Source organism: Notolepis coatsorum (genome assembly GCF_963971535.1).
Source record: "Notolepis coatsorum genome assembly, chromosome: 7".
NCBI lineage: Eukaryota > Metazoa > Chordata > Actinopteri > Aulopiformes > Paralepididae > Notolepis > Notolepis coatsorum.
Genome location: NC_140171.1, coordinates 78,401,562 through 78,423,335, shown reverse-complemented (window position 1 = coordinate 78,423,335; position 21,774 = coordinate 78,401,562). Strand labels below are relative to the sequence as shown.

General features: G+C 45.8%; 1 protein-coding gene across 1 annotated transcript in view; it reads right to left on the bottom strand.

The window, feature by feature from the left end:
• Positions 1–21,774, bottom strand: part of znf827 (zinc finger protein 827) — a 309,120-nt gene that overhangs the window by 212,612 nt on the left and 74,734 nt on the right.

Genomic DNA, 21,774 nt, shown 5'->3' with positions numbered 1-21,774 from the left:
TCCAAATCGCTTCTTCTTCACAAGACTTTTTTTAGGGGCTAATACTGCTGTTTTGTCCATCTTCATTTTGTCTCCACTGATGGCTATTACAGCTTTATAAGGAGGGTCTTAGCGCTCCTTCTCAGAACAAAATGTCCAGCAATGAACTAATCTCATTAGCATCACAAGGACAAAATCAAGTGACCTAATGTCCTTGTTGCAACAACAAAAAGGATCAAACCTGACCTCTCTCCGTCTGTCTTTTACGGCACTCGGGAGATGACTTGGTTAATGGCCCTCCTGTGTATTGGGGTGAATGGAGACGCGTTCTCCCGGAGAGAGTGTACGGGACTGAGTTAGTGTCATCACTCGCCTACATTTTTCAGCCTCATAAATAACCTCACACCACACTGACAATGGCTTTCACAGAGATGACTTCAGCGTCCATGATTTTAACTTCTCCGGGTTCTTGTCCCGTGGCCAAACACTTCCACTCTCTCTTCTGAGGTGATATATTGTTTCCCTTGAGGGCTGTCAATACCTTGTGGTCCCACTATTCTGTGTGTGCACCCCCCCCCCCCCCCCCCCCCCCCCCCCCCCCCCCCCACCCCCCCCCCCCCCTCCCTGCACTTTTTAATCTCCCAGACTATAAAACTGCTCCCATGTCCCAAAAAGCTTGCACACTGCAGACGCACAGCTGTTAGCCCCGGCTAGTTAAACACATTAGCCTGTGGCTCACTTCTCTACTAGTGTGGAAACACTTCGGTACCAGAGGAACATTTAGGAGAGCGGGGTTTGCCTGGCTGGTGCACTAAAGGCTAACAAGAGCCAGGCTTTGTTCTCATCCTGCGTAGACGTAGAGTGTATAGTGCGTATGTGTGTGTATGAGGGCCCCCTGCCCTCTTCCACCCACCACAGGAAGTGAGGTCATCTTGTAGCACCGCGCCGTGCAGAGTGCACTCAGTGAGGGCGACAAAGATCAACGTGTTGGGCGGGAGCCATTTCAAGCCCCCCTTAGCAACATGAACATGATGTACATTGATAAAGTAAACTGAATTATTTAGAATAGAACTCAAAAACAAGCTTCAGGAACGATGCTTATTTAGCCATAGCCTAGACTTAGTTCAGGGGTTGGCAGGGCCAGTCAAAAAAGCAATGACCGAAGCAGAATCCACAGCATTAGAATCTCACCACTGGAATAAAAAAAAAATCACTGCCAACCTAAGCAAAAAATTTCCCCGATTTAGACCAGTTAGACATGTTCCACATGCCCTGAAATCTCCACAGCCTGCAGGCAACACTCCTCCTTTCAGAGACAATTGAGGGAGTGCTTTAATTCTCTGCAATGTAATTTCCATCTCTTTTTAAGAGTGAAACGCGAGACAGAGCCCCGACAATAAATCACATCCCTGTTTAGAACGGGGCGTCTGGCACTACTAGCCGACTTCAGCTCCCCAGACCTCCTCCTCCTCTTCTCTCATGCTCCTCCATCCCTCATGCCTGTTAAAGGCCTGTCCTGCAGGGCCTGGATGCACTTGTGTGGTACAACAACAGAGAAACCGCCCAAAGCTCTTAACATCTCTCTCTCTCCCTCCCTCTCTATCTCTATCTCTATCTCTCCCCTCTCTCTCCCTCTCTCCTCGGCTCAGTCTTTTTCCAGCTGCACTGGCGAGCTGTTCCTTATGAACTGCTGCCAGCTGAAACCCTGCTACTCCCAGTGAGATTGCTATTACTCAGTGCAAGGGGGGCTCTGCGTAGCCAGAGGGCTGCTCTCCGAGCTGTAGATCTCCATGTTGTGACTTGTCAACACGGGGAAAATCGTTACCAAGGCTGAGCCACTTCCATTCCACACAGAGGGGGGGGTTCTGAGTGAGACCAGGCAGGTACTGCAATTGACCATATTCACACGGCGGCCATTTTGCTCTTATGTCATGCTAAGGATGGGATTCATGTCTAACTGGTTCCCAGGGAACAGAGTGGAAAGGAATCCCATCCTGAGTATGACATAAGAGCAAAATGGCCACAGTGTGAATATGGTCAATGGAGGTGTGCAGGGCTTTCTGTATCTCCGGGTAGAAGACAATTAGGCCATGTCCAGACTAAAACGATTTCGGTCGTATCAGGCAAAGTATTTGATTGTTTGCACCTTTCAGCCACACGGAACTGCGTTCTGGCAGCCTGAAGACGCTACTTTCTGATACCAGCTCCCAGAGTGCGCAATTCTGAAGACCCCGCATGTGCAAACTCAGCCAAACATCACCAACCACCGTCGACAACAGATAGTAGCCAAGCACATACTGTTTCATAGGATACCCCTTCAGTTGATCATGACAAATCCTCTCTTACCTTGACGATTAAAAAGCCTCCATAATTTAGTAAATAGTATCCCCATGGCATGGTGTTGAGCTGTAGCCAGCAAGCTATGCTATGCTAGCAACATTAGCTAAATAGCTAACCAACTAAATACAATAGACAGTGGTATCCTGAGGTAACGTTAAATACAGACAACGTTTGCTAGTCGAAAGGACTGGACACAGGTACAATCAATTACAACTTTATTACAACACAGGTAGTTTGAGCCGTGGTCTCTCTCTCTCTCTCTCTCTCTCTCTCTCTCTCTCGTCTCTCTCTCTCTCTCTTCTCTCTCTCTCTCTCTCTCTCTCTCTCTCTCTCTCTCTCTCTCTCTCTCTCTCTCTCTCTCTCTCTCTCTCTCTCTCTCTCTCTCTCTCTCTCTCTCTCTCTCTCTCTCCTCTCTCTCTCTCTCTCTTCTCTCTCTCTCCTCTCTCTCTCTCTCTCTCTCTCCGAACGTACGTTGCCGGGTGTGTGTCTCTGGAAAACTAGGTCAGCTCAAAAGCACAAAACCGGACGGCACAACAACACTTCCGGTCGGGGGTTTTCAAAATAAAAGAGCAACGTAAAAACAGGATAGACATTTATTTTGTAAATTTGTGGCACGCACTTATTATCTTGAGACGTTTTTTTAATTTTTACGGAAACCTTAAAACGAAACGAAAACGAAAAAGATCAAAATCGTTTTAGTCTGGACAAGGCCTTACACTGTTGCTTAATTTACCTGCACTACAGGGGGGCTGACTACTTTGTGATGAGGGTTTGAAGTTACTGTTATTGGAGAAAATTAGGGTAATCTGAAATTAATTTATTTAATTGATATTAGCCTTTATTCATTTTATACTTTAAACATTTTAGCAAATAAATGTGTATAGCCATCAAGACACCTGACACTAGATCACAAATTAAATCAATCTATTCCCTAGTCAGGTAGGACCAGGAGAAAGCCAGGTATGATAAGACAGACAGCTACAGTGGCTAAGAGATGGCCAGGTATGGTAAGACAGCTACAGTAGCTAAGAGATGGCCAGGTATGGTAATACAGCGTATTGCTACAGTAGCTAAGAGATGGCCAGGTATGATAAGACAGCTACAGTAGCTAAGAGATGGCCAGGTATGGTAAGACAGCTACAGTAGCTAAGAGATGGCCAGGTATGATAAGACAGCTACAGTAGCTAAGAGATGGACAGGTATGATAAGACAGCTACAGTACCTAAGAGCTGGCCAGGTATGGTAAGACAGCTACAGTAGCTAAGAGATGGACAGGTATGATAAGACAGCTACAGTACCTAAGAGCTGGCCAGGTATGGTAAGACAGCTACAGTAGCTAAGAGCTGGCCAGGTATGATAAGACAGCTACAGTACCTAAGAGATGGCCAGGTATGATAAGACAGCTACAGTAGCTAAGAGATGGCCAGGTATGGTAATACAGCGTATTGCTACAGTAGCTAAGAGATGGCCAGGTATGATAAGACAGCTACAGTACATAAGAGCTGGCCAGGTATGGTAAGACAGCTACAGTGGCTTAGTTACCATATTATGAAGGGTGTTAGAGAACATTGATAAGAGACTTCCAGATAACTGCTTTTATATTGGGTTAAAAACACATAATTAACATACTTATATTTACACACAAACGCTGTCAACTTGGGGTTGACCTTTGCTTCAACAGCACCATTATACACATGCATACTTACTAACTATGCACAGTCATGTGACGTCAATGTCATAGTTTTTCAAGTTCAAGTTTTGTTTTATTTGTCACATACGAGGTACATGTGAAGTGCTTGGTTCTGTATGAGCCCCCTGAGATTGTGATTCATACAGTAAAAAAGTTAAAAGAATAAAAGGCCAAACACTATAAAAAGTATACAATATATAATATACAAACCTATATATAATAAAGTATAACCTAAAGTACAAATGAAATACAAATGCAAACAATGAAGTACAAAATGCAAACGTTTTAAAGGGGACATGCATTGTTATTTCCTTTCACTTTTTGAGTCTATGGAACACATCTTTTTTTGATCCACTTTTTGAGATTACTTACTTTGGCGCAGCGCTTGCCTTTACTCTCTCCGTCTCTCCCTTTCAAAGAAAAAAAATGCACACACTCGCCCCAACTTACACGCACTCGCGCACACACCCAGAGGCGGCGCCACAGGTTTGTTTTCAGGAGACAGCCGGGGATACGAGAGTGTGAGAGAAGTGGAGAGAGCTTCGCGAGTTTAAACGTTAGCCCTACATGTTTTATTCAGAAACGTCAATGGAATATGGAGGCGCCGAGGTGGATGAACTGGTAGTAGCCTCGCATTCTAACGGTTAGCATTGCAACTAGCGTAATTGAGCTAATAAGGCACTATAGCTCGAAATCACGGCGCCCCAGCTACACTGACGGGGGGGGGTACCGTCTTTATATCTATCTAATCTATGGGGGGTACTACCAAGCCGAGTAGGTACCGTGCAGACCATGGAAAAGCGGCATAAGGGAATACTTAATAATTTTTCATGCAATTAAAAAGTAAATATATATATATATATGATGATGCACACACACCTTTACAGTGTTTCGTTTACCAGTAGGATGTTATAACATTGCTGATAATAAAAATCTCTAAGTCTAAGCTATCAAGTCTCCCGTGATTTTATATTACTATATATTAAAAGTATAGGTGGACCATTCCTCGGTTACATGATTATTATTTTCTCCAGTAGTGTGTGTGTATTTTTGGCTAACGTGGATAGAAAACAGTACTGTGCAAAAGTCTTAGGCACCCAAGAGTTTGTCTTAGATGTTCATACATTTTTTTCTGTATTACTGCGTCAGTAGACTACTCTTTTAGAAACGTTTAATTAAATAATTTTTTAAAGCATCTTCATGGTTTAATGCAGACATATGTTGCAGGGACTATTTTAATCGTCATGTTGGCGTGACTGTATGCTTCAAAGGGTTAAATCAAGCATTTTTAAGGGCTTTAGAGGAAATGTCAAAATATTGTGATGTACACTGTGTATCGTAACATAGCCAAAAAATATCGTGATATCATTTAGAGGCCATATCGCCCAGCCCTAATTATCACCCACGGCTTCCCTCCCGCTGACACTGCCAATTGTGTCAGTATGACGACCGGCCAAGCCAGAGGCACCGCTGACAGCTGGATTCGATACCAGTGTCTCCGCGGTGGTAGACAGACGCTTAGTCCGCTGTGCTACCCGGCCGCCCTCTATGGAACACATCTGTAAAGTATTTTTCAAAAAAATGTCATTGTTTTATATTTTTAATCAAGTACTCTAAAGCAAAATTTTTCCACTTCGAGATTTCAAGCAGTTTTGTGCTGGGCTCCGCCCATAAGCGCTTTGACTGGCAGACAGAGAGAGAGATAGAAAGATTGAGGGGGATACTAAAAAATTTCGCCACGGGGGGCATAATCCCACGGGACAATGCATTGGTAACTTGTTTCAAATGACAATATATACCCCTGTAGGAATGCGGTAATGATAGTGAAAACGGAGCCGTGTTCCGATGCAAAAATACTATTTTATTACGCACTCTACTGTCGCACAACAACACTGCCATTCCTCTTTCATTCGTCTCTCTTAAACTACGTCATCCCCCACTACATGAAAGACTCAGAAGAAGCTTCTATCCCCAGGCCATCAGGCTGCTAAACGAACAATGAACACTACACAACAACAACCATCAAATGCACATAGCACACACATCCACACGCACACACTCACTTTAAACAAACACACTGTAGCACCCACCCCACACACTTTATAGCACACACTCACTTTAAACAAACACACTGTAGCACCCACTCCCCACACTTTATATTTATTGATGAAGGATTGCACTACAACTCGTACACCTTACTGTAAATTGTACCTAAATTGTACCTCATCCCATTTCTGCTTTGCACTATATAGTACTGTACATTAGTACACTGCATAGTATTGTATATTATATGGTAACTCAGTTACGTCTATTCTGCATCGAACATTGTACATATGTCTATACTGAACACTGTGACCTCATTTTCTACTTTTCTACTTCTAAATTACATGCTATATTATGTTATTTGATACTATCTTGTCTAGCACAGTCTCTGGAGCGTAACAGTAAGAAGCATTTTGTATGAAAGTATTCTGTACTTCTGTATGACAACTATTAAAGAAACTTGAAACTAAGGATCACGGGAGATGTAGTAAACACCACATAAGGCTAGGATGCCGTGAATTATGTCCCAGTAGCCGCTACACACGTCCCCCCAGAATTTACAAGAACTGGCCCCAAAAAACTTCCAGGGGCTCTGACGACCCGCCCAAAACGACTCCGGTACCCCTGGGCAGGCACAGGAAACCGAGGCAGTGGTAAAGCAGTAGGCTGACACTGAACAGGCCTCGGACGGCATGTCCGGGGGTCCGCCGTAGCTAGTGTAGGCGTCGGGACTGCCCTACCAGGGGGACGACCGCGGCGGGGCGGTTGGGCCAACTCAATGGGGCGGTCCAAATCCAGGTGAGCAGGCTTCAGGCGATCCACCGAGATCCGTTCTTCCCTCCCCCCCATGTCAACGACGAAGGTCTTATCGCCTGCCTTCACAACCCGGTAAGGACCATCGTAGGGTGGCTGTAGGGGGCCTCGATGGGCGTCGCAGCGGATAAACCTGTACCCCGCTGCCTGCAGATCAGGCGGGACACACACCTTCGGAACGCCGTGGCACGAGGTGGGGATGGGCAAGAAAGACTTGGCCTTGTCCAGCAGAGCATCCCGCTGTTCCAGTGCTGACCAGGAGGCCGTAACACAGGAAAGAAAATCCCCTGGGACACGGAGGGGTTGGCCGTATACCAGCTCAGCTGAAGATGAAAGAAGGTCCTCCTTAGGTGCAGTACGGAGCCCCAGCATCACCCAAGGAAGTCTGTCGACCCAGCTGTCGCCTCGGAGATCGGCCTTGAGAGCAGCTTTCATCGACCGGTGAAAACGTTCACACAGGCCATTGGCCTGTGGATGGTAGGCCGTAGCGCGGTGGAGGGAGACACCCAACTGCTGGGTAATGGAAGTCCATAACGCGGAAGTGAATTGGGCCCCTCGGTCAGAGGAAAGATCAGAGGGAACACCGAACCGGGCGACCCAGGTACTGATGAATGCACGAGCCACGTCAGCTGTAGTAGTCGCCAGGGTTAGAAATTAACATTTTTTTTCAAGGGCTTTTTTTGCCCCCCTTAATTGATTTTCGGGGGCTTTTTTTTATTTATTTCGGGGGCACAACATTTTTATAATGAAAATTAACATAAAGATTATAAAACATTGTTGACACTTTTTTTTACAGTCTTCGTCCCCATGTTTGATAACGTAATGTTAATGTCTCCATATATAGGGCTCTACGCTAACCTTTTTCCCAAGGAGCACATGTGCTCCTAAATAAAATGTTAATAAATAAAATCTAAATACAAATTTAGGAGCACACAGAAATTTAGGAGCACAGTGACAATTGTTCAACTAACACACACACACACACACACACGATGTGTGACATGGCTTGGTTTCATGTTTTGAGGTACCTTCAATTATCTGTAAATAATACATACATACTCTATCTAAATAGATTAAATATTATTGTACCTGAGGGCAAGTTGTGTTGTTGTCTTGATATATCTACAAATAGCAGACGAATAACCGGTTGCCTCTGGATCAATGAATGTCTAATATTGAATAATATTATTAGATATTTTATTTTTAACATCCCTAATTCCAACAGTCAAGAGGCTTGTTTCAAATTGATGAAAAACCCCACACACGCAACGTTTGTGAGTATAGGCTCTGGCCAGATCGATCAATGAAATACGTTGCGCGCTCAGCGCTGTGGAATGAAGGAAATGCGCATCGGGATCGGATTTGGATATTATTCTTTGGAGTTGTGTTACAAATGGAACGGTCTTTCCCCGCCGAACACAAGTTACTTAACGTTACACAGGTCGCGCTATGCAGATGCTTAGCTTTGCCAACCTAGGATGGCTTAGAGTAGACGACAGAGTACAGCAACTTGCAATGGGCCTGGTCTACAAGATACACTATACGACCGGGGTGCCCATGTACATGTCAAAATACTTCCCAAAGGTCAGTGAATACCACAACCACTACACCAGAGGAAGCTCAACAAATCATGTTAAACCCAGATTCGGCTCAAACAAGGGACTAAACACGTTTCGCAATTATGCCACAACAATGTGGAACGCCCTACCCAAAGCTGTAAAGGAATGTGAATCCCTGCCCACATTCAAAACCGCCCTCAAAGAGCACCTACGGGAGGCTGCAATTCGAAACTGGCCACCGTAAATGCCCAAAACCCCCACCACCTCCTAATAGACAGTCTCCTCCCCACCGCATGTATATATTCCCTCCCCGCCGTATGTATATTCCCCTCCCACCCACCCACCCCCTCCTAATGTACAGTCCCCTCCCCATCATATGTATATACTCTGTCAGGATCTAGGGGTAACAGTACTGTATATTTGAATACCGCCTATGTCACAAATGTATCAGTACTAAATACCTATATGTCCCTATGCCATAAATGTCATGTATGTTATGTATGTCATAAATGTCTATATGAATTGAAAATGGGGGACCCTGATGGAAACAAGACAAACGTCTTTCTCAGGTCTGCATCCCCTTAACAATTGTATGTATTGAGCCGTACTGTATTGTACCCATTCTGCAATCTGTTAAATAAAGTTTTCATTCATTCATTCATTTGCTAACGTTAAGATAGCAGTGTAATGCTTGATGAGAGCAGAGCGCTCTGTCTGTGTTCGCATCCTCTGATTCCTCTCAAGTGCCTGTAAACACGCAGCGGGCCCCGCCTCCCTCCTCCTTGGAACAAACATTCCACCCAAAAACTGAATTTCAGTCCAGTTTCAATCTGAACTATTAACAGCGGAGCTGTTTTGTAATCTTCACAATCACTCGTCTGTCTCGCACACTGCAAGTAAATGATTTTTCCGGTTTGCACACACACATATTATTAGGGGTTAAATACGAGGGAAATGCTCGCACTGTAGAGCATATATATAATTATATATATAATTAGTAAACTGTCAGGGGCTTTTTTTGCCCCCCTTAACTGATTTTAGAGGGCATTTGGTCAATTTTCGAGGGCATTTTGCCCCAAGCCCCCGTTAATTTCGAACCCTGGCTAGTCGCAGTGAGTGGGACAGCCTCCGGCCAACGGGTGGTCCTGTCTACCATCGTCAGAAGGTGAGTGTACCCCCTGGAGGGAGGAAGGGGTCCCACCAGATCCACGTTAATGTGGTCAAAACGCCTCTCAGCCACATCAAACCGCTCCAACGGGGCCTTAACATGTCGATGGACCTTTGCGTGTTGGCATGCCATGCAGGTCTTGACCCAACCCCCAATGTCAACCTTCATCCTGGGCCAGACGAATTTCGCTGCCATTAGGCGCTGTGATGGTTTCCTGCCCGGGTGCGAGAGGCCATGGATAGCCTCGAAAACTTGTCGTCTCCATGCCCGTGGAACCACTGGTCTTAGCTGCGCCATAGATATATCACATAGCAGCGTCGTGCCATCATCAAAGAAGGGGACGTCCGCCAACTGGAGGCCAGTAACCGCCGTCCTGCATGCCTGGATGTCTGGGTCTGAAACCTGATCCGCAGCCATACAGGCGTAATCAATTCCCAGGTGGACAGCACCAATGGCGGCCCGCGAGAGGCAGTCAGCCACAGGGTTGTCCTTCCCCGCCACATGCTGGATGTCAGTGGTGAACTCAGAGATGAAAGCCAGATGGCGTTGTTGCCTGGCAGACCACGGTTCGGACACCTTCGCCATAGCAAAAATCAATGGTTTGTGGTCTACAAAAACAGTGAAAGGGCGAGCCTCCAACAGGAAACGGAAATGTCTGACCGCCAAGTACAGGGCGAGGAGCTCACGGTCAAAGGTGCTGTACTTCTGTTCGTTGGAACGGAGTTGTCGGCTGAAGAACGCCAGGGGTTGCCAAATGCCCTCGACCAACTGCTCATAAACGGCTGCAACGGCATAATCCGAGGCATCAGTTGTCAATGCCACGGGAGCCTCAGGCACGGGGTGCGTCAGCATGGTTGCGCTCGCAAGGGCCTCCTTGGTATCCAAGAACGCCTTTGACATGTCGTCGGACCAGGCGATGGCATGCTTGGGAGTCTTGCCCTGGAGAGCCCCATACAGGGGGCGCATTAGGTGGGCAGCCTGAGGGATGAACCGATGATAGAAATTCACCATCCCCAGGAACTCCTGCAAGGCCCTGACCATGGTAGGACGTGGGAGCCGCAGCACCGCTTCCACCTTTACTGGTAATGGGACCGCCCCAGCAGTAGTGATGTGGTGGCCAAGGAAGTCCATGGCAGGCAGACCAAACTGACATTTTGCTGGGTTGATGATTAACCCATGCTCCCAGGATATCGTCTAGGTAGACGAACACGAAAGACAGGTTGCGCAGCATGGCGTCCATTAACCTCTGAAAGGTCTGAGCCGCATTTTTGAGGCCAAAAGGCATCCTCAAAAATTCAAAGAGCCCGAATGGGGTTATAACTGCCGTCTTGGGGATGTCCTGAGTAGGGTTGGGCACCGAAAACCGGTTCTGGAACCGGAAGTAACATATTTGAATTTCTATTCTAAATTTTGATTTTTTTTTTTTTTTTTACTTTTTTTTTTTTACTTTAATACCCTAGTTACAGTACAGCAACCAAATTAAACTGTATCAAGTCAACTGAAAATGTGAATAGTATGATTTTCTTTTTGAAATAAAAAAATAAATAAAAATCTCCTTCGAAATAAGCTGTGACCTGTTTTGACCTGCACCTCAAAGAATCGGAATCGAGAATCGTTTAGAACAGGAATCGATATGGAGAATCGGAATCGGAACCGGAATCGTTCAAATCCAAACGATGCCCAACCCTAGTCCTGAGGGCTAACCGGCACCTGGTGGTATCCTCTCACCAGATCCACCTTCGAAAAAACAGACGCGCCAGCAAGGTGGGCTGAAAAATCTTGTATGTGTGGAACCGGGTAACGATCAGGTGTAGTGGCGTCATTAAGGCGCCGGTAGTCGCCACACGGACGCCAGCCGCCGTTAGCCTTTGGAACGAGATGGAGAGGCGAGGCCCAAGGACTGTCGGAACGAGGAACGATGCCCAGTGCCTCCATGGAGGCAAACTCATTCTTAGCGATGGTGAGCTTGTGTGGGTCGAGACGACGAGCCCTAGCATGTACTGGCGGGCCTTCCGTGGATATGTAATGCACGACTCCATGCTTAGTGGCCGCGGACGAGAAGGTGGGTGTTGTGATGTCCGAGAACTCCAACAGGAGGCGGGAGAAATCATCAGTGGGCGCGACGGCGCTGGACAGTGTCATTGTGGCCGTGTCACTGCGCTCACATGCTAAGGAGCCAAAAGTCTCAGCATTGACGAGCCGGCGATTCCCCACGTCTACCAAGAGACTGTTGGCGCAGAGAAAGTCAGCGCCTAGGAGGGGAGTGGACACCTTGGCCAACACAAAATCCCAGGTGAAACGCTGGTCAGCAAAACACAATGCCACGGTGCGTTTGCCAAATGTAGGGATCGCACTGCCATTGGCAGCTTCAAGGGCGGGGCCCCGTCTCTGAGTGGAAATCCTGAGTGGACGCCGGCAACACGCTCACCTGGGCACCCGTGTCACATAAAAAACGGCGGCCGGAGAGTGAGTCGGTGACGTACAGCAAGCCTGCAGGATGGCCAACACTCACGGCTGCTAATGAGTGGCAGCCAGTGTGCGTTTCCCGACCCACTGTAGTTACAAGGTGAAGGTGGCAGACACTTCTTAGCTTTGTTCCCAAACTTTGTGTGGTAAAAACACAACCCCGACGGCCTCACCCGGCGGGGCATAGCCGCGGCAGAGATAGAGAGTGGCTGGAACCCCTGCTCATCAATGGTGTAGGCTGATGCTGCCACACACCTCTTCCCAGCTGAGAAAAATACATCTGCTTCTCTAGCTAGCTGGCGAAAGTCAGTTTTGATGGAATTAGCCATAGGTAAACGAACATAGTCTGGTAGGAAAAGCTCTTTAAATAGAAAACATGGCCCATGGTCACCCAGCAAAGCTAACATGTGATCCATCAGTTCAGAGGTTTTTGAGTCACCCAGTCCAGGTAGAGAGAGAAGCTGGCGAGCACGGTCAGATTCAGACAGACCGAAAGCCTCTTTCAGGTGTGTTTTTATAGCAACATATTTGTCATGTGTAGGTGGGTTTTCCAGCAAACTCACCACTCTCGCCGCAGTTGAGTTCGTCAGGGCTGCTACCACATAGTAGTACTTTGTGGCGTCCGCGGTAATGTCTCTGAGAGCGAATTGGGCTTCAGCTTGTGCAAACCAAGCGTTGACGCTCTGCTCCCAAAACTCCGGCAGCTTGAGTGAAACGACGTTCAAAGATCTGCGATCCGCGTCTTGTTGTTCATTTGACATGTTCAATGTAATCTCCGAAATACGTCCAAGAGAAAATCAGGGTCACCAATGTAGGAATGCGGTAATGATAGTGAAAACGGAGCCGTGTTCCGATGCAAAAATACTATTTTATTACGCACTCTACTGTCGCACAACAACACTGCCATTCCTCTTTCATTCGTCTCTCTTAAACGACGTCATCCCCCGCTAAGGATCACGGGAGATGTAGTAAACACCACATAAGGCTAGGATGCCGTGAATTATGTCCCAGTAGCCACTACACCCCTGCAGGGCAGTACAGTGCGATATATATGTCGCACGTGCGACACTGACGTCAGTCTGTGCGATGAAAGGATTGACTTCAATAGCACTGGTGCGATGGCCCGCTATCCACTTGGTACTTGTAGTCTTGTGCGATTAAATACAATGTCCCTTCTGCGTAAAACTCCATATATCAAACACCAAATCCCATAATCCCTAGCGAACAATATCCCTGCGAGTTGCGAGCAGTGACTCATATCCGCTCGGCTCAGCTCACAACACAGCAGGTGACTGCAGGACTCGTCTCAGCAGCGTTTGGAACGCGGACATTGAAACAGTGCTAGTGGATAGTGTTGTCGCGACCCAAAACAAATCCCTGCTGTTCGGCAACGGGTCAAATGCATATAACATGCTTTGCAATCCTCGCGTCATAAAGTCCGAAATGAACGTTACGTTAGCATGAGCTAACAACAAGCTGTTCATAGCCATATTTATATAGAGAGAACAGCAGACGGGCAGAGTGAGGAGGAGGAGGGGGCAGACATTCTCCCTTCTCTGTGTGTGTGCGTTTGGAAAGATCACATGAAGTCAGACGAGTATATTATATTGATAGTAAATGTACTGAGGGTGGACAGATAATGTTGATATTTAAACATAAAAAATACAATACAAAATAAATGTATTCATGATCATGCAACATAAAACGGTTGCGTGTTGCGAGTTCCAAAACATTTAACTTAAAGTTTAAAGCTCAATATATCAAAACGTGGCACTTTACAGTGAACAGGAGGTCTATGTGTATTAAAAACAATAGATTGTTTTTCCTTTAAAAGTCTGGAAGAGGTCAAAAATAAAAATGTCAAATGATATTTCCGTTGCCTTTTTTGAGTTGATCTAAAGTTACTGATTGTGTTAAATGGGCTTATGTTATGATATCGTCTCATATCGATTGCAGGCACCTGCATCGTATCATATCGTGGCATATATCAGCAAATATCGTATTGTTGTCCAAAGAATCTATATCGTATCGTGATGAAACTGGTGATTCCCACCCCTAGTAGAGTCCATACACCCAACACCAAATCCCATAATTCCTTACACGTAGCGTGTCTGGCTGTGTGACGTCAACTTGTCAGCATAAAATGACAGCCAAACATGGCACTGCAACTAAATAACACAAATACAATAGGCACATTTGTGACTGTTACAAATATAACACATTTTATACTTGTGCTACAAGATTTTGGCCTGTGCTACAAAACGATCAACCTCTGTAGCACCAGTGCTATGTGCAAAAAAAGTTAACGTACAGCCCTGCCCTGTGAATATTATTGCACATAGCGCGCTCAGCCGCGACACGGCCGACCCGGGTTCGACTCCCGAACCCGTCGTTATTTGCCGAATGTTTTCCCCCCACTCTGTCTCCCATTCCTCCTCTGTCTCTCTCTACTGGACTGCCCAGTAGCAATAAAGCGATAAAACGCCAAAAAATAAATCTTTGAATATTATTGCATGGATCGGAATATGGGCGTGTGCGTGGGAGCGTGCGCAACAATATTTTGACAGTGATATGCGAGTGCTCCCGACTGCGGGGGAGAAGCTCCATCCCCGCGCACACACACATTTACACACACTCCTGTGCGGTCGGGAGGTTGTGTGTCCCTCTCTCTCTCTCTCTCTCTCTCTCTCTCTCCATCTCTATCTCTCTCTCTCTATCTCTCTCTCCCTCGCTCGTTCTCTGCTGTCTGTCGGCACCCACACACGTCAACCCATTTGAGGAAGTAATTCCACTCGCTCTGTTGTTGAGCGAATTGTTGATTGTGGGTGGTGACTACAACCAGTGCCTTACTCACGTCAGCAAAACAGTAAAATCAGAATGCTTAGTTGAGTGAGGGAGGATCTCGTGAACTCGAGACTAGACTGATGAGCCAAAATGAGAATTAGAGAAACAGACCCCATTGATATAAACCCCCATTGCTAGGGAACAATGCTAAACACAAGAAAATGCCATTTATAAGACACGGGACCTTTAAAATGCAAAAATGAGGTAAGGGTGTAGTGCAAATCTTTTAGTAATAAATAGATATCACTGTCATTTAGGGTTGGATATCTTTCACATTTGAACCGATACCGGTACCTGTGAATCGATACCGGTACCCAACGGTACCTTTTTTCTGTACTTTAGTCTCTAAAAATGTAATCTACCTACCTCAGTTGTAAAAAAAATTATCCAAACTTCAAATGATTTATTATCATTATTTATTTAGAACAATTTGTTAATATATATATATATATAATATATATTATTGCAGCGAGCATTGTCTGCATCTAGCTTTGTAAAGTGTAACAACACTTGCAACCGTTTTCAGCTTGCCATTGCCCCGACTGCTTTGTTGTTGAATCAAGTCAAATCCTAGGTAAGCCTGTATTGTACGTGTGAACGTTGACGTGAACGTGCGGCACACTTCATAGGTTTCGTTTCGCGGTAAACAAAACCGTTGACGTCATCGGACTTAAAAAAAAAGTTTCCTACCCACGAACACTGCCGATTGTGTTCGCAGGAATGTCTGACCAAGCCGGAAGTACAGCTACCGGTCATGGTTTTCGCTTTATTTCACCTTTCTGTGAGGGACAGCTGTCTATTTCATCTCCTGTGAGGGATGCGTGAATATTAAAGGCAACCAACTTGTGTTCAGCCTTTCGTTCAGCGTTTCTCTGATTGGCCACACGGCCACGTGACCGAGTTGCGCCGCTTCCCAATGACTTGTTTTGTTTACATCAGGGTGAACGCTGTTGTATTCGCAAATATGAGAGCCAGCTTATGTAATTGGTTTGTCATGACAAAACAATAAAAATCGCTACTTTACATCAGGGTGAACGCTGTTACACTGCCACCACCCACTTCAATGACAGAGCTCTCATATTTGCGAATGCATAAACTATATCTTAAATTATGGCTATGTGTCTAATATGGCTGTCGCGAAGTCATTGATAAGCGACAGCCATATTAGACACATAGCCATAATTTAAGATATAGTTTATGCATTCGCAAAATATGAGAGCTCTGTCATTGAAGGGCTTCTAGTACAACGGAGCACGGCCGCTGCTGCTGGAGCTGGACTGAGTCAAGCCGGCGGCGGCGCACGGAAGCCGGGGACAAACCACCGCATCGCCCCGCTGGCGCTTCAGCAAGCAGCCTCCACTGATGTACAGTGACAAGTGAATCTGGTAGTGCGTTGGTTTATGACGTTAAAAACGCGAAATAGCGCATAACGTTACAGCTTACAGTTCCACACTGATGTACAGTGACACCCAGAGTTTCTAGTTACAGTAGTGACGCGTGAATCGAGATAGTCCTAACACTGTAACAGTGTTTATTATTAAGAGTCAGATAGTCCTAACAGTGTTTATTATTAAGAGTCAGATAGTCCTAACAGTGTTTATTATTAAGAGTCCTAACAGTGTTTATTATTAATTAACGTCATAAACGAACTACCAGATTTATTTTGCACCAGGGAACTTGAAGGTTCCTGCCGCACTCGTGGCAAAAGGGGGCGGGCTAGCGGCGTGGGGTCGTGGCCAATCAGAGAAAAGCTGAACACAAGTTGGTTGCCTTTAATATTCACGCGTGAGGCGTAGCTGTCAATCCCTGGTCTCTGTGGTTAATTGCCTCATGGGTCAGCAGGTGTGTGGGCTTGATTGCACCTGATTCAGTGCAGCTGTACCTATGGCAAAGCTGAGGCCTAACAATTAATAGTTGGTTTCAGGTTGGTTGTCAGTTTGGCCATGGGTAGGTAGGGAATTTATTATTATTTTTTTTTTTTTTTTTTTTTTTCACGGCGACTATGGATAGGGAATTTCTTTATTTAATTAAAATGTTCACAACAACATGGATGCATGTACTCTGCCAGCATGTTTAATATCCATAATACTAAATGTTTGACTAAGATTTCTATGAAACTTTATTCTATATAAAAAAAAATTTTTTTTTTTTTTTTTATGCTTTTTTTTTTTTTAAACTCATAAAATATATTGGGTCGCACCTAAATCGGCAGGGTCGGTCGGCAACCTGAAACCAACTATTAATTTTGTTAGGCCTGAGTCTATTTAAGTTTGGAGATCGCAGTGTCAACTGCTTTTTCATTTGCTTGTGTTGGCTATCCTTTTGGTCAGGCTTATTATATTAAAGTGTAGTGCTGCGAGCGTCTGGGTAGCGCAGCGGACTAAGCGCCTGCCTACCACGCAGAGACTCTGGGATCGAATCCAGCTGTCAGCGGTACCTCCGGCTTGGTCAGATGTCCATACTAACACAATTGGCAATGTTAGCGGGTGGGAAGCCGGTGGGGTATGTATCCTGGTTGTTGTAAACAGTGACTCCTACTGGTCGGTCGGGGCGCCTGTTCAGCAGGGAAAAGATCTGGGGGAGGTAGTGTGATCCTCTCACGCATTACACTCCCCCAGTGAGAGTCCTCGCTGTCAGGTGAAAAGCCGCTGACTCCACATGTATCGGAGGAGACATGTGATAGTCTTCAACCCTCCCTAGGCCGGCAAGTGGGGAAAAAATTTGCGCAATGACCAGGAAGGGAATTGGCATAATGACTAAATTGGGATGGGAGAAAAATACGGAAAAAGGGGGGAGAAAAATAGATAAAAAAAAAAGTGTAGTGCTGCTAAATTCAGCATTTAGCCTTCTTTGTAACCATAGTTGTTTTGGGCTACTGACTTATTTTACACTTTATTTTATAGAGGCTGAGTCCTTTATGGTAGTGTTTTCTTGTGTTCTTTTGGAACTGTCCTTTACACATAAACTCCCTTTGTTTTATGTTTTCAATATAAACTTTTTAGGAGTTGCCTTTGTGGCTTATTTATTTTTCTACAATACCTCTTTAATGAGTGTCGTCCTGTTTTTTTGGACTTTACTTATTTTCTTAAATACTCACTTTGAGGCTTCCACCTGTAAAGGTTGTTTTTTGTTGTCTATTTTTCTCCTTCTCCTTAACTCATTGGACGCCACGGATTAGCCTCATCCTGTAGTAGCTACCGCCACCGCTGTAAACGGTGGGAGTTTGCAGGGCTATAACTATTTAAATATTATAGCTATATATGCAATACCATGGTCCATTTGACATCGAGTATCTATCGTTCAAGATGTGAAAAAGGAATATTTCTTCCATCCATACATTCCCGTTTTATACCGTGGTGAATAGAAGTATGGTTTTAGAGCGGTTTAGGGTAATTCCTAAAAGGCTAATATTAGGCCGCGACGCATATTATACTTAATCCATTGGCATTTTGTCCCTATACACGCTACAATAAAAAATTCAAATGCATATGATCGGTATATTATGTTCCATCATGCATGCATGAAAGGGGGGGGGGGGTCGTTTCTGATTAATTGATTGTCAATAACGGCATTCGTTAGTACAACAGCATACGCTGATCAGGGCGATGGCTATGAAAACAATGCACAACCAAGCTGAAATTGACGTTAAATTGCTCTTACCTGTGGCTGATGAGATTCCAAAAAGAATATTCCAATTATTTGATTGCCATCTGCTAGATCGTATGTCAATTTGGCCCACGCCATAACCCCCCACAGCATAATGAATCGGGCGTCCCGAAAGCGATTCAATGCGATCGGGTATACCCCTCGGTTATATTATCGTATAGCTTACGCTCTGCTCTATTGGAACCCTATCCCATATCAATCTAATACTGAATACATTTCTTCACATGTACACACCCATCCGCCTGGCCACACCCACATCCGCTCCTCTACATAAGTGGGGACGTGGCCATACTAACAGCTCCTTCCCTATTCTCACCACCGACAAGTGTCTGTATACACCACTTGAGTTTAGTGCCGAAATAGTTGTTGGAAAGGAGCTACGTGGACATTGTATCTTATTTTTCTCTCTCTCGCCAATTTACGAGAAAAGCTAAGTCATAATGTCTGCACCTTCGGGGGGTTCGAGCGCTCACAACGTCACCCTTCACCAGCGCTTCCCCATTGCTGCGTCCGCCGTGCGTCGTGGGGCTGCTCTGACTCCATGGTCGTGGCAGTCAGATACGCCAGAGCGGCGAGCGGTGGCGAGTCTGCCTCTCCGAGGGGCCGTTGAGCCGCCGTCTCCCGTGAGATGGCCTGGTTCCGGCCCTGGTTCCCCCGCCAGTGGACAGTCGGCCGTCGCCCCTGCAGTCCCGTCGTAGGGCGACGAGCTGCAGGGGCGAACGGCCTGGCTTTGGGGTTGTGCTGGAGCCGGACGAGAGTGCTCTTGCCTTGTCTCCGTTTCAGATGGAAACTGAGGATCACATGGAGGGGGCGAGAGCGCTCTTGTTTGATGCCCCAGTGGAGACATATCATTCTCCCCCTCAGGGTGATTTTGATTTGATTTTATTGATGGATTAAAAACACACAACAAGGATCCAAAGGATAACATGAGAAAGAGTAAAACCCTTATTTCCGTCATGGTCCCAGGGCTGTTAGGCCACAACAAAAAAACACGACAATAACACAACACTCATACATTTAAAACATTATAAGACTAACCTAACGCTAAAATTGTATACCCCACAATAACTAAAAACTGACAATAACACAAAACTCATACATTTAAAACATTAAAAGACTAACCTATTGCTAAAATTGTATACCCCACAATAACTAAAAACTGATTGGAAACCCATTCAAACTATAGGGGGCTATTCTTCTATTCTGTCCATGAGCCACTTCCTGACGCTTCTCTTGAAGCTGTGGAGGCTCAAGCTCTGCTTGATGGGGAGAGGCAGCTTGTTCCAATCCTGGGCTCCAGAGAAAGTAAGGGAGCATTGGCCCAGTTTCGATCGGAAAGAAGCAGGCTTCAGGTTTGCTATGCTTGCTCTAGTTCTGTGGTTGTGGGATTCGTTGACCGGGGTGAAGTAGTTTTGGAGGTATCTAGGGGACCTTTGGTTTATAATATTGTGCACTATGTTCAGTCTGAGCTGGGTAACTCTGGCCTCTATAGGAAGCCAGTTTAGCTCCTGGAAGTGACTCCTCCCTATGTGGGTGCGAGGGCCAAGACCCATTACCACCCTTACTAGCTTATTTTGGGAAACCTGAAGCTTCTTTTTTATGTTCACTGACAGGCCCTCGAACCACGATACGCTACCATAGTCAAAGTGGCAGAGTACTAGGCTATTTGCTAATAGCCTGAGGCTATCTCTGCCAAGGAGGTTGGCTTTCCTAGCTAGGTACCTGGTGCGGGCGTTGACTTTGCCCAGTACTTGGGAGGCCATAGCCTCCCCATCTAGGCTCCCGTCTATCATACAGCCTAGATACTTCGCTTTTTTTTGCTGTTTTAGGGTTACAGCTCCTAGCTGGATATTAAACTCCCGTGCTTTCCTGAGTTTGGGCTTGGAGGCTAATAGTACTGCCTCTGTTTTACCTAGGTGAAGAGAAAGCCTGTTGTCCGAAAGCCACCTGCTGACCCCTGCAAGTTCTTCACCTAGCATCTGTTCTAGTGTGTTCTGATCCTTGTGTGAGACTAGCAGGGCTGAGTCGTCTGCAAATAAAAACAAGTTACATGAGCATGCTGCTGACATGTCATTTATGTACAGTAAAAAAAGGAGAGGTCCTAGCACGCTTCCTTGTGGGACCCCACATACAATGGGCTTGGCCTCTGACATAGTGCCACTGACCTCGACCCGCTGCACCCTATCAGCAAGGTAGGAAGAGAACCATCTGACCACTGTCTCAGACATACCCAAGGCCTTAAGCTTGGAGAGCAGTATGTCATGGTTCACTGTGTCGAAAGCCTTCTGTAGGTCTAGAAGAACTAGCCCACACAGCTTACCTGAATCTATCTCCCTCCTGATACTGTCTGTAAGATAAAGAAGACATGTTTCAGTAGAGTAAGACTTCCTAAAGCCGGATTGGAGGTCGTACAGGAGGTCATGGCTGCTTGCATATTCCTGGACTTGTTCATGGACTATCTTCTCTAGGACTTTGGATAACACACTTAAAATTGAGACTGGTCTATAATTGCTGGGGTCAGATTTGCTCCCTTTTTTATATATAGGGATGACTTTGGCATTCTTGAAGTCGGTGGGTACCTTGCCTAGGTCCAGGGAGAGGTTAATAATATGGGTTACTGGTGGAGCTATAACTCCGGCTGCATCCCTCAGAAACCTGGCACTGATGCCATCTACACCTGTGGCCTTCTTGATTTTGAGCTCACCCAGCATCGCAGCCACTTTGACTACTGACACCTTGCTTAAGGAGAACGAGTTTGCCTTAACCCCTCGTTGGCTATAGTAGTTGGAAACAAAGTCATCACCAAACTGCTCTGTCTTGGGAGGTAGGTTAGAGACAAGCTTACCTGCTACCGATGTAAAGAAGTTATTAAAGATTGTGGCTACACTCTTTTTATCAAACTCCATTCCCTTGTCTGTGGACAGGCCTATGTTGGACTCAGTAGTCCTTTGGTTGGCATCGCCCCCACAGCCTAGCTGCTTGAGGGTTTTCCACAGTTTAGTTGGGTCATTGCTGTTCTCCTTGATGGTTTCTGCAAAGTATTCTCTCTTAGCTATCCTGATCATTTCCTGAGTCTGGTTCCTGAGTTTTTTGAAGTGATCAAAGTCAGCCTTATCTTGAGAACGGTTAAACTTGGCTAGGGCAGAGTCCCTCCGTTTGATACTATCACCTATGGTGTGGTCAAACCATGGGTCTGATCGCTGCTT